Consider the following 13,836-nt stretch of genomic DNA (forward strand, 5'->3'; position numbering starts at 1 on the left):
AATCTCCATTTATCAACTCACATGTGTGGAATTGCATAGGTATAAGTAGGCTAAATATTGCAGGTCTGTGGAAAGGAGACGAATTTTTAGAGTAGCCGAGATTAAATAGTGAAGGAAGGCATTTTGATGAATGTTGACTTGGTCAAGAAGAAGAAGCTTGAAACAAGGGTTTGTAACTTGGTCTTGGAGCAGTTGTGTCAAGGGTCTTGGCCTTGGTATTTGTCAATTCAAGTATTTATAAGAAGAAGAATTTAGTTGGCTTTTCCTCTCAAGTTGGAGAGGTTTTGGCCCTGGTATTTGTTTGATGAAGAAGAACACAATAATAATCTAAGTAAAGAGAATATCCTAATCTAAATAAGTAAACAATATTCATAAGAAGTTATCATTAGAAGAGAAAACTCCTAATTGATATGCCCTATATTTCTCAATTCCTATCCTCAAAGAGTGCCAGTCCTCGAGACTACTACCTATCTTGGATTCCAAATCCTCAAGTATCAATCCCTTTCCTTTCTTAGATGATCTATCCTCAAGGAAACCATATATGCTTATCCAATCCTCTGTTATTCTCTGTCCATTACCTGAAGAAGAGAATACACTGTGATGTCCAACATCACTCCCCCTCAACCAGAGAGGACATCCCTATTATCCTTTTCTCTTGAGATTAAATGATTTCTCCTATTTAAGGAGACTTCTTTACTCCCTCTCAAATCTAGAAGAGATCTTAGACTTCCTTGAGAAGCCATAACCACAAGATCTCTAGCTTGTATCCATAGTTCTGCATGGCTCCCTCTTTCCTTCACAACTCTGGGTATCATGGAACCATCCTCTTCCTCCAATATTAGTGACAAGTTATAGTTCATCAATTTTTCACATCACTTTCATCTTGTTAATTTTGATACATGCATAACATTGATCCTTCCCAAGTTCCCATATGATCATAGCTTCCTCCATAAAGTGATCTCCCTTGACCTTTAGGTTATCTTCTCGCACTACTACCTTTAAATCCCAAGATGAGCACATCTTGAATTCACAGTTGCTAGGTACTAGATATTGAGCTTTCCCTATCATTCCATTCATATAGTTGAACCTACCAAAACAATATGTTAACTAGATAACCAGAAACAGAAATACAAGACTTACCTCATCATGATGAATCTCTCATCATCAACACCCTCAAAGTCTATCTCCACATATGCCTTCCTTCATTCATCTGATTTCCCAAGGATCGAACTTGATTACAAAGTTACTGTTATTCTTTCGGAGATTATGCTAGATGTTGATCACCAGTTAGTTAGAAAGTCATAAAAATATAAGCATTCTTGAGTAAGTCAGATTCATCTGCTTAGGCATCAAATGAAATATTTACTATGCATGTGACCATCCTTTCTTTCAGGATCATATGAATCCTACCTAGAGGTTACATTTAAACATGTATTATAATATTTCACACAATCATATAGATATATGCATAATGAGCTTGCAACTTGACCAACTACATTTCTTCATCTTTCTAAGAGTATTGTTTCAATGTAATATGGAATATATATTGATCCTTTCATAATTCATTTTCTAAGATCCTTGACTCTTATACAAATTTGATAATCCATCTCATCAAAATGACTTCCTTTAACATAGTTTTATACAACATATGAACACACATGTAGAATGGTCCCAAGATTTTAATTCTTTAAAGGACTAGATAATGTCAAGCAATTCAAACAAGTAGACTTTTAAATATGCTACTTTCACATGCTTCTATGTATGATTCCATATCTACAATGATGTATACTTACTCTTTGATAGCATCAATACTTCAAGGCCCTTACTGTTCCCTCCTTCCATCGTACTCATCCTTACCAAGCATAAGGACTTCTTTGCTTATCCATCATTCTCACTTTACTTCCTTCATTATGTACCTATAACATTCCTTGACAAGTACAACCAAGCAAAATACAAGTATAAGAGCATAATAACAATCTACAGTTTCCATGGATTTCTTAAAGGGTAAATTCCTAAGGTACAAAACCTAAACTTCTTAATATTTCCCTTAGAAACATCGACCCTAGGGTTTTAATATCAAACCCTAGATTTCAAACAATTCTACCCTCACTAGTGATTACCATTTCCTAGATTCTCCTTACAAGCCATAGATAACAAAACTATATCTTTTATGAGGGAACATGCCAGATTAGGGTTAGTCTTTTTCATTAGGGTTTATTTGACCAATATCCACATAGGATTTACAAAAAAATAAGCCGAACAAACCCTAGAACATGTAGCAAAACCCTAATACTTTACACAGACCCTTTAATAAAAAAATTCAAATGAACATATAGAAATCATGCATACCTTATAGACAAGGATTGCATACCTTTTTATTTCATAATAATTGAGTGTTTCTAATATCTTGATCTTCATAATCCAAATCTTTATTGTTATGAATGTTCTATCAAAGCTTCCTTCAAGATCCATGTTGTCCAATATGCCAATATTGTTTCTCCTTGAATACACTACTACAATCCTTCCAATTCATCCTTATCCTTCAGCTTGACTGCTTTCCAAGGATAAACACTTGATCTCATGGTAGATATTCTTCTTCTAGAACAACCTTTAAGAGAGGCTTTCTTGGATGATAGGACATGATATTCATTTGAAAGATGACTAACCTTCTGCTCTTTTTGAGCTTTGGTATATGATATAACAAATATTTAAACGAGTTTGTACCTTCTTTATTTACTCGTATATTTTCTTAGAAAGATGTATTGGCACCTTTACAAACCACTTAATTTTGTACTGTTGACCCTCAAACTAGGGATTTTATTTTTACTATATATTTTTAGAACATGCCTAAAATCCTTCCACATAAGTTGACCTAGTTTCCTCCACTAGGTGATGACTATTTCTACCTTTTGTTCCTCAAATGTATATCTATAGGAGCACAAATTTCCACATAGATATGAAGGATACTCCATAGAATTCACTTCAATCCTTTCAATGCCATCATTATGAAATTTTGGCTCCTCTTATACAGGGCTTGTCATAGTCATTGAAATAGTCTTCTAGACAAGCCTATAACGTTTCTTATAACTTCAATTTTTTGTTTTCTTCAAATGTCTTGTTTTATTGGCCTTGTAGTCCATTATAGGCCTCCCAAAATTAAGACCATATATTTTTCTCTTCTTGTCAAGGAAGACTAATGTTGAGACACAGAATAGGCCTTTTCTTGTGTTTCTTGAAGAATAATTTTTAGCCTCTTTGAATTTTTGTGAAACCACAAACATGAACCTTAGATAGTAGTTGCCTTGGTACATACACAAGAGCCCTCATTACTTCATTATTTACCTCTCTCTCCATAGGGATATTCTCAGCCTGATAGCCCACCTTTTTATAAGTGAAAGAGCCCTTATAATAGTCCTGATTTGACTTGGTTCTTACAGAAGATCATCTACAAGTTTTCGGTCCCGTAGACACTTATGGAACTTGGTCCTATACTAAAACACTTTTAGTCTTCAAATGATTTCATTTTCTTTTCTTTGGAACCCTTAAAGCAATAGTGATATTCCAGCTGCCTTTAACCTTGACCTTAGCTCTGATACCATGTTGGAAAATTAAGATTAGGGCATCATAGTAAATCCATTTTCCATACATGACATTTAATTGTGATATTTAGTTCTTCTTTGATTATTATGTATATGTTCTCATCATCAAATAAATTCCAAAACATTAAAGATCACAACCATAAAAGAGAGACACCAGAAATAGGCTCCAAGGCAGGGAAAAACCCCTCAAAGGGGAACTCCAAAATAACTTCTCTTCTTATAGAATCATATTTCAAAGGATACTTCCAAGACCTAACCCTAGATCAGGCCTCCCACTAAGTCAACCACCCAATCTCCAAGGATAGCAAGACAATATCTAATCATAATTAGGGCTCTTATAGCCTTTCAAGTTTACCAAACCAATCTGCAATACCACCTTCAACTTCAACCCTGAGGTAACCCTAAAAACCTCTAGGTTTCTCTCACATGTGACTAGAAAAGGGTAGTTTTAGACTTCTTAAATTTCTAAGGCTTCCTCCTTGCTTCGCTATCCTTTTATTTTGTTCCTCAAGGAATTAACATTCCTTCTTTTCCTTCAAATTGAATTAAGATGAGTGATCTTTCTTGTGTGTGAAAGAGGTTGAATAACCTTCCTTTTATATCTTTCCAAGAGGCTCGAATTGCCATATTAAGGCCGACTTCATCTTCGCTGGATGATTTGGTCTTGAGAGCCTACAAAACACTTCTAAATCACAAAATAATGTTTCTTTCTTTGATACAAGGGCCCAATAAGGTCTTTTACAATATGACAATGACCATGGCTCATGACAAAAACCTAGAAGCATACAATGGATGCTTTGACCTACTGACCAATGATCCAAGCATGAAACCCATACTTTATAAATAATTTTCTTTTACATTTTTATTTCTTATTTTGATCAATACATAGAGGTTACATCATTACATGAGTTAAATGAAAACTATGAAGACTGAAACTAGTTACATTCTCCAACACCAAACACAAGCCTTATGAATTAGTGTATGGAAAACAAGTTCTATTACCTATTGAATTTCAAATCAAAACTTTCTGAATTGCAATACAGTTAGGCCTACAACTCTCTGAGGCGCAGATACATTGACTTCTACAATTGAATGAATTAAATGATATTAGAGGTGATTCTATTCAAAAAACTATTCTAGTTCAACAACAAAGGAGTAGGTGGCATGCTCAATTCATAAAGAGGAAGCAATTTCAGCCAGGCAACCAGGCTCTCTTGTATGATTCAAATTTTAAACAATTGAAAGGGAAGTTCCACACACATTGGATGGGTCCATATGAGGTAGTGCATGTCTTTTATAATGGAGAAGTAAAGGTTAAAACTATATATGAGCATGGGACTTCCTTCCTAGTAAATGGGCATAGACTTAAATTATATTAGCAAGCCACTAACGAGGAAGAATTTATCGAATAAATGAAGCAGCAAACTGAATTGGAAATGGTAGGAAGGGAAGATTTCGAGATTGTTGTAAGCATTCCTTGATCTGTAATTTTTCCTTTGAAAAAAGGAAAAAGAAAAAGAGAATCATAAAACAGGAAAAAACGAGAGAGATAAAAATAACGTTCAATTGTGAAAACCAGCTTGTTGGCACAATTGAATAGGATATCTGCTTGAAAACCAAGTCACTAGCGGGAAAATTCACCCCATAACTTAATAAAATGGGGGTGATAACTTATTTTTTTAAGTATTATAGTATGTTACTAAGAAGAAGTCAGTTTTCTATGATCAGTCCTTGTGGCAACAAACTAGATCTGGGCAAGTCTCTCTCTTTACGAAGTTCAGAACAACCATCTTTCCAAATCTTTATATACTTGGAAAACATAGCTCCGCTACAATTTTTTTTTTTTTGTTCAGTATTTTCCAACAAAATTATTATTATTGTCTTGTATGATGATCATTTCTTTTGAAATATGATCATTTTTGTTCTACTCATATTTTCCTATTTCTATCATCCCCTCTATTTCACAATCCCTTTTCCTATCACACCCATTCTTATCATTTCATTTCCATGTTTCTATCATCCCCTCTATCACTATCCCTCTTTCATATCCTTCCAATTCTTATAATTTCATTTCCCTATTTCTATCAACCCCTCTACATATTGTCCCTCTTTTATATCCCTCCCATTCTCATCATTTCATTATATCCCTATTAGCGTTTCCCTATTTATATTTCCCCCCTCACTCTCAACACTTATTAGAAATGGCATCATCAGTCTTTTTCAACAATTCAGTCTTGACACTCTCCAAGTGGCGGTCATAAGCATCAGCTATAAATCTTCAATATTCAGTCTTGTAAAAGCAAGCCAAAAATTTCTCTCTTGTTTTTGATATTTTTTATTATGTTTGGCTTCTATGCTATAATAACCAAGTATAGAGGATTGTTTAGAATGGTTTTAGATTGATCTTGAGAAAATTGGATTGGTTGTGATAGTCTTGAGAAATTTAAGGAATTTCTGAAGAAAAAAAATAATAATAATAATAAATAAATAATATCCCCGGATGCGGGTGTTAGCATGAATGGCAGTGAGGAGCCACATGCCAGACATGTGCCGCCTCGTGATCACTCCGGGAATTTAATGCCTCTTGCCGCTGAGAGTTAATAGATGAGACGCTCTGCAGGGTACTCAATGCGGCGTAAGGTGAAATGGAGAGTCTGCAGAGAACAATTAAGGAGAACAAGCTTCGAGAGAATGTCAGGAGATTTAAGGAGGATGAAGGAATGTTGCGGTTCCATGATCAGAGAAAAAAGCTTGCAGTTCAGGTCTCTGTGGGTAATCGTCTCTTTAAGGCTTCAGATCTTGCTGGTCTTGCCGGCATTCAAGACGCCAAAGGAAATTTCAAGCCTGTATTTTCAGTGGGCTGCTGTTTATGTTCTGCTGAGATCGGTACCAGAACAGTTGGGAGAGGACGTAATTCTGTTGGGGGGCGACTCAAGACGGAAAAGCCCTCATACGCTGCTCTGCCACAAGCCGCCGACATTTCTGCAATCATGGTTCGACCCAGGGAAAGGATGCTCAGCAGAAGGGGTTTTGTTCATGGAGGTTCCTCACGCCGCCCTGCTGCGGAATCCCACCACCACTGCTGCTGTTGTTATTGCCATAGAAGGGCAGGGGCCACTCCTATACAGGCAAGTCAATTCATGGATGCCGGCAATCCCAATGCTGGACAGCACCCTCTTCCAGCGTTCGGCTCTTCGATCTTCACTCTTGGCAGCTCGAGGGACAATTCACGCATTAATGCACACATATCGGTTCTTTTCACTGAGGATCCTCTGGAAGATGAAGATGGTTCGGGCAGAAGGGAGGAACACCCAGGTGAGCAACCGGAAATTGTCAAGGAAGCGCCAGCGAAGGAACCTGAGCAGACTCCCATCCGACCTCAGGAGCAGGAGGCATCGACCTCCAAGTAGAACCCCATGGAAATGTGGGAAGGCATTCCAGAAGGCCACGGGTGGTGCAGAATTATTGAGGAAAAGCCTGAGGAATAGCTTCCAATGGCACACTTTGTCATCCATTTCTCTTATTCAGGTCTGGTTTAGGACTTTCGTTTCTGTCTGTGTATGGTATAGGTTATATATCTATGTTTGTGTCCCTATAGTTCATGTTTATGTCCATGTTTGCTCTGGTTTGGTCAGTAGGACTCGCAAGGGAGCTGTTATAGGTCTTCTGATGCCCCTGCGAGGGATGAATTTTGCTCTGAAGCCCCTGCGCGGGATGTTTTGGTATGGTCTGAAAACAATGTTGTGTTGTGTCACGATGGAAATGCTGCCCCTGCGAGGGTGAATACTGAATGCGAAATGCCAACCCAAAGTGCCACAGTCGGCCTTGGGCAACCTGTCTCTTTGAATGTAATGTTTTCCTATATATAATAGAATAGAATAGAATAGATTTACCGAGAAAAAAATAATAATAAATATATATATATATATATATATATATATATATATATTTATTATTATTATTATATAAATATTTAAATAATAATAATAATAATAATATATATATATAATAAATAAAAATTTAAAAATTTAAAAAAAAAAATTAAAAATTAAAAAAAAAATAATTAAAAATAAAAATAAAAATAAAATAAAAAATAAAACAAAATAAAAAATAAAATAAAAATAAATAAAATAAAATATAAAATATAAAACAAAAATAAATAAATAAAAATAAAATAAAATAAAAAATAATAATAAATAAAAAAATAATAAAAATAAAAAAAAATAAATAAAAATAAAAATAAATAAATAAAAGTAGGATCATGTACAAGTTGCTAGAACTGCACAAGATTGCAAGACACCTATAGCCTTCATTCTATCTCTTCATGGGTTTTAAACAATACAACATCTTCAGACAAGTTTGATCATAAAGAGACATCAATAAATATTTATTTTTATGATCAATTTATTACGGTCGGAGGTAAAGGAGTCTCTTGGTTTCAAATTTCTTATGCTTCTCCATATTGTCTAAGTCTATGTCACCATAATGGTATATAATTTATATCATAGTATTTGGTGGTAAACCCACCTGAGGTAACTTATTTTAAATAAGGTTTCATTGTGTACTAAGCATTAATACTTTTTTGGATCATATAACCAATTAACCTCATATTTATTTAAAATTTAGTGCATGAACGACCCATTACTTCTTGTGATTTTTAAAATAAATATTTAAAATGGCCACCTTCTTCCCATAATATGTGTTATAATGGTTATTTATTGGGCGACCACATGTCATGATTTACTAGTCTTTATGTTACATTGGTTCTCTATTCACTCCCAAGCCTGATTCCCATACTAAGTCCCACACTAACTCATATTTATGATATATATCCCTTGTCATAGTCTATTGTTTCCATATTTTCCATTCTTTGTAAAGCAAGAAATATTTTGGAATTTTTTATCAGTGTTATGGGGAAGCCCGGGCCTATAAGGTTGGAGTCTTGGACATTGGAAGTACTCTAGGGATGCCCAAATTTTAATACCAACAAACCCATTTTGGAGGCTATGGATTGGATGCCCTTCCTTCATAAATTTTAGGGGTTTGATACTATTGTCAGTCAAGATTTTGCAGATGGGTTTGATGGAAAGGTGGCTAGAATGGGTAATCTAGTAATGGTTATATATGAAGAACTTGTTCCCCAAGCTATAAGACTTTCTCGAAAAACGGAAAGGTGGCTTAAAAACCAACAGGTTACCCAGGGGGTTTGGAAATGTTTCATCATTGATCCTAAATTAAAGGTAAACAAGAAGAAAGGGGTGCCCAGGCATTACATCATCTCAAATAGGAGCTATTTACTATTCATTTTAGAAAAAATCTTGACCTGCGAAGGCAAGTACTCCATTACGTTCCTTTACCATATTCATATGTTGCTACATTTTGAATCTAATGTGATCATCAACTTCCCATATTTCCTTTGTAACAGCTTAAATCTCATGGCACATGGTGTCCAGTGGAATTCCCCATCCCAGGTTTAGTATAGACTATATCACCATGGATTAATTAAGATTTTGATTGTAGAAGAGTTAAAAGGGAGAGAGTCTACCTGGTATTATTTTTTGCTATGAATCAAATTTGTAATCCACGCATTGTGTCTGGAATTGCACCAGAGAAACAACTCAATGAAATCCTTGTCCAAAATAGAAAATAAAAATATCAATGTCAAATTGAGAAGAGGACAAAATGGGGAAAGGTAGTAGAGACACAATCTTTTAGAAGTATAACACGGAGTATGTTGAAGATGAATCCTACGACATTGTCATCCAAACCATATATCAACGTTCCAAAATCCCCTATTCATGCTTCAAAATCTCTTGATTGGGATGCCTTCGAATAAAATCCATTACAATCCTCTCTATCTCGTTGTGACGATGCAATTGTCAATGTGAAAGAGCCCTATGTTCCTCGAGAGGATTATTCACTTGTCGGTAATCCTACCCTTTTGAATGTTGTAGGTTTTGGGGAAAAACTTTTAAGCCCTGTAAATGTTTTTCAAAGAATATTGTTGATGACTGCCATTTTGTCTACAAGGAGGAGATTGTTTCTAAGGGTAGAGGAAAATCATTTAATTTCGAACATGACCCTTGCAAGTCCATTCACTGGAACTATTAGTTCATTACATATACTCAATACCTATTACATTTTGAGATGCACGTTGAGAAAGTAGAGGAAAAGGTCAAGAGGATTAGGAACTTAAAACAAAATGCCAAGGAATACAAGGATATTGATCGATATTTAAAAGTTGAGAATGCCACCCTGAAGGAGAGACATGAAGAGCCTTGTGAGGAATTAGAGAATATTTTAGAGGAGAGTAAGAATAATGTTAGAAGGGATAAGAGGTGGCATATGCGGTCTTACTTTTTGCAAGTCCATAACAAGAATATGAGGAAGAAACAGAGAGAAGTACACAAGTTTAGTATGCCTAAAGTAAATATCAATATTGGGAGGTAAGTTTGCAAAGATTTAAAATTTCGGGTAATTTTGTATGAAGATGTTTTCTCACCCTGACGCATTGATGGTGACCTTTTTCTTTGTGTGAGGACACATAAATATTTGGGGTTGGGGGAGATATTGGGTTCAATAATTGAAGATGTTTTGTTGTTATATTGCCCCCATTTTTTTCCTTTTTACCCCTCCTTTTGCCTAATTTTCAACCTTACCCTAGACACAATAAGGGGTTAACATGTCTACCTAGATGATATTTCAAGGTTAATAGGTAAAATTTTGAATTAAGCCAAATATCTTGGGCTTTTGTACATTTATGATACCTAAAATTTATTCTAAAAGTTACTAATGAGGGATTAAGGTTTTTCCAATAGGACTTGTAGACTTGCATTGTTGTTTTTGGTTGGCATGGGCATGTGGACTATGTTATGGAAATGGTTTTTATGCTTCATATTAGAGTAGGATGCCTTTGGACATTTAGACTGGCAGTCCAACCACTTTGACCAAGATCCAATGACTAGTCTTTCAAGTCTTTTTCCACATAAGCTCAACCTTATTCCAACTTAAACAAGTGAATGTTATCAGAATTTCAAGTATGGAAAACTATTAGGATCATTGTTTTTCTTACTATGTAATTATCTCGACTCATCGCAGACTCCACATGTAATGTAAATAGTTTTAAAACCTAGCTCTATTTTTAATCTGGGTTATTGGTCCTGTTGCATTCATATGTTATTATTTTGAATTTTTGGATCGCTCCAATACCACTAGGATATATTTAACTCTATGCTCATGTATTAAGTACTTCATATATCTAATATCAAGCTAGTGCCATGTTTATTTGTGCATTTCCTTCAATTTTGTTAAGTTTGTAATTCAATTTTCTTATGGACAAGGAGTTGGTTGGCCAGGGCCCAACAAACCAACCCATTGTCTTCTATTCCATTCTTTATTTCATTCTTTTATATATATAGAATCAAGTGTTTATGGATTTATTTGAATATTTGGTGTGTGATTTATTTATATGTGCTCCATGTCTGAGCTTAACTTCTTTAGATATTGTAGATATCTATTGCTTTAATTTTTTGCAATGGTATTTCTTTGATGTGTGAAGTGTTAATTTTCCAGTGTTTTATGCTTAGCACAATCACTTACAACAATTCTTATTTAATTAGAAATAACTTTATCCAATAAATTCAATCTTCCAATGAAAGTAAGTAATTGTAGATAGAACAACAATCCAAATGGAATAGAAGATAACCAAGAACAAGAATAAGAGAGACACAAGATTTGGTCAAAGAACAGGGAAAAACCCCACAAGGGGGAAAACCCTTTGAAAATTCTTCTTCTATTAGATTTTCATCAAATGTTCAACAAAGAGATACAATGATCCAATTCATCAACAATGAGTCAAGGTCAAACCTTTGACTATTCCAAAAATCAACCAACCAATATGCAATAAGAGATGATCCCAAAAGTCAAATCTGCAATTCTGGTCAAATTCAACAACAACCCTAACCAGTCAATAGTCAATGGTCAAAAACCCTCCAAATTAGCTCAGTCAATAGTCAAAATATGTGGCCTTATTTGTTGGTTAAATTCCAGCCAAAATAGTCAACAAATCCTCAGCCAAAAGAGAGATAAAGAATGCGATCCAACTTCAAAAAATCTGTGGTCAAATTTTGTAATCAACTATGGTCAAATAACCTAGAAAAGTTAGGTCAAAAACTCCTTAACCTCAACCTCTCAAAACATATCCAAATCCATTCAAGCCAAGTAAGAACATGTCAATTCAACATTGGTCAAAAGTGCCAAACAGAAGTCAAACTTAGTCACATAATTTCCTCTCTCCTCATTTGCACGTGTGGCCTCAAACCTACAATTTCAGAGTTTTATGAACTATAGAAGAGAATATATGAATGTTGTGAGGATGCTCTAAAGTGATGTAACATGTGCTCTATTTATATGTGTCTCAGGGGATTGAATTAGCTTGCCGAAACTGACTTGTACTTTTGTGCACATGTCGGTTGTTATCACTTTGTAATTTCCCTAGGTTGATAAGAGAAACCCAGAGGTAACCACAAAACCACTTTTAAAGATGGGCTCTAGCCCTTCCAACCCCAGAGAGGGATCTCTCTATCTAATTTTATATTTATCTTTTTAAGATCTTAGGCTAGCTATTTGAACTCGAGGTGGGTTTTTCAAAAGTTTGGTTAAAAGATGGTGGAAAAGTCCATTGGGCATGGAGTCATAAACCTTGTCAGTAATCAACTACAAATTTACAAAGTAGTTGTAACAGGGCAAGGTAGGAAAAATCTTGGATCCTTTAAGACATTTATGGTGTGAATGAGATGAATCAAATTTAGGGTCAATTTAAATATAGAGCATACACAAATGAATTCTATACTTAATATAAGAAAGAAAACATTGATGTTGTTAACAAGCCAGAGCAAATTACATTTAAGTAAATCCGGCCCTTAATATTCTTGCAACAATAAGGAGGGAAAACAATATGGAAACTGAGAAAAAGAAACAAGTTTACATGAAAGAACACATCACCAATTGCTTGACACGGGAATCTTGGAACAAACTTTCTTTTTATTTCTATACATTGATCACTTTGAGTACAATCCACGACTTACATCAATGTATAGCTCTTTTCTTCATACATGTTCCAACCCTTCATAAGACTTATTACAAAATATTTATAGATTTCCTATTGAACTAAATTTAGATTCCAAAAAGGAATTGATTACAAAATAATATCTAACAATTTCTGGGAAAAAAAAAATCACTGGAAAAATGTAGGAAATCTGGAACTACTGGAAAAACTTCAACCTTCAAATCTGGAAATTGGTTCATTAATGTTGATCCTCTACCTTGGAATCTGGAATAGTTGAAGTTTTTTCACAAAACATGTTAGCTTCTCTTTCAAACTTGATTAACTCTTCCACCTGTATCAACTAGTTGTCCCTTTGACTGTTATTTCTAAGTCAAAAAAATGAAAATAATTGTATGCACGTTTATGTTTTCCACCTAGTTGATCAATGAATTATTTGTATTTTGGAATTAAACCAAACTTATGGGTTAACCTTTTTTCCCATAGTCTTTGCCTTCATCATTCTTTAAATACTTCATCATTGTCCCAAAATATTTGGGAAGAAAATATTTTGAATAATATTTCCGAATATTCTGAATATTATTTCCAAATATTTTTCTTAAATCTATAAATGAATTTCATAAATAAAATATCAAAATATTCCTTTAGATTATTTTATAAACCCTCCTCTTGCTTTGAAATCCATGTCTTGTTTTTTAAATCCATGTTTTTTTTCCCTGAATTTATATATTGATGAATAAATGGGATTCATAAACATATTTTATAAAAACCATCCACTAATTTCCTTCCCATGGATTTTAAAAACCATGTCTTGTTTTTCCATGGTTGGTAAAGTATCTTTTACTTTCCCCTTTTATTCCTGTAAAATCTTTGGATAAGTATTTATCCACATTTATGTTCTACTTTCCCCTTTTATTCCTGTAAAATATTTGGATAAGTATTTATCCACATTTATGTTCCATGCATTTCTCGTCTTTATACCATAGAAAAAACAATATTTCTCTTCTCTGTAAAATTTCATTTTTACTCAGCCTCCTTTTACCTCAATCTCATTTTACTCAGCCTCCTTTTACTTCCCTTTTACTTTCAGTCTTTCACCCGTAAACTCATTTCATTCAGCTTCCTTTCACCCATAAACTCATTTCATAAACATATGAAATTTTGTTTATCTCC

Source organism: Pinus tabuliformis, chromosome X (genome assembly GCF_031772625.1).
Source record: "Pinus tabuliformis cultivar Carrire ecotype Pingquan chromosome X, CPIR1, whole genome shotgun sequence".
Taxonomy (NCBI): domain Eukaryota; kingdom Viridiplantae; phylum Streptophyta; class Pinopsida; order Pinales; family Pinaceae; genus Pinus; species Pinus tabuliformis.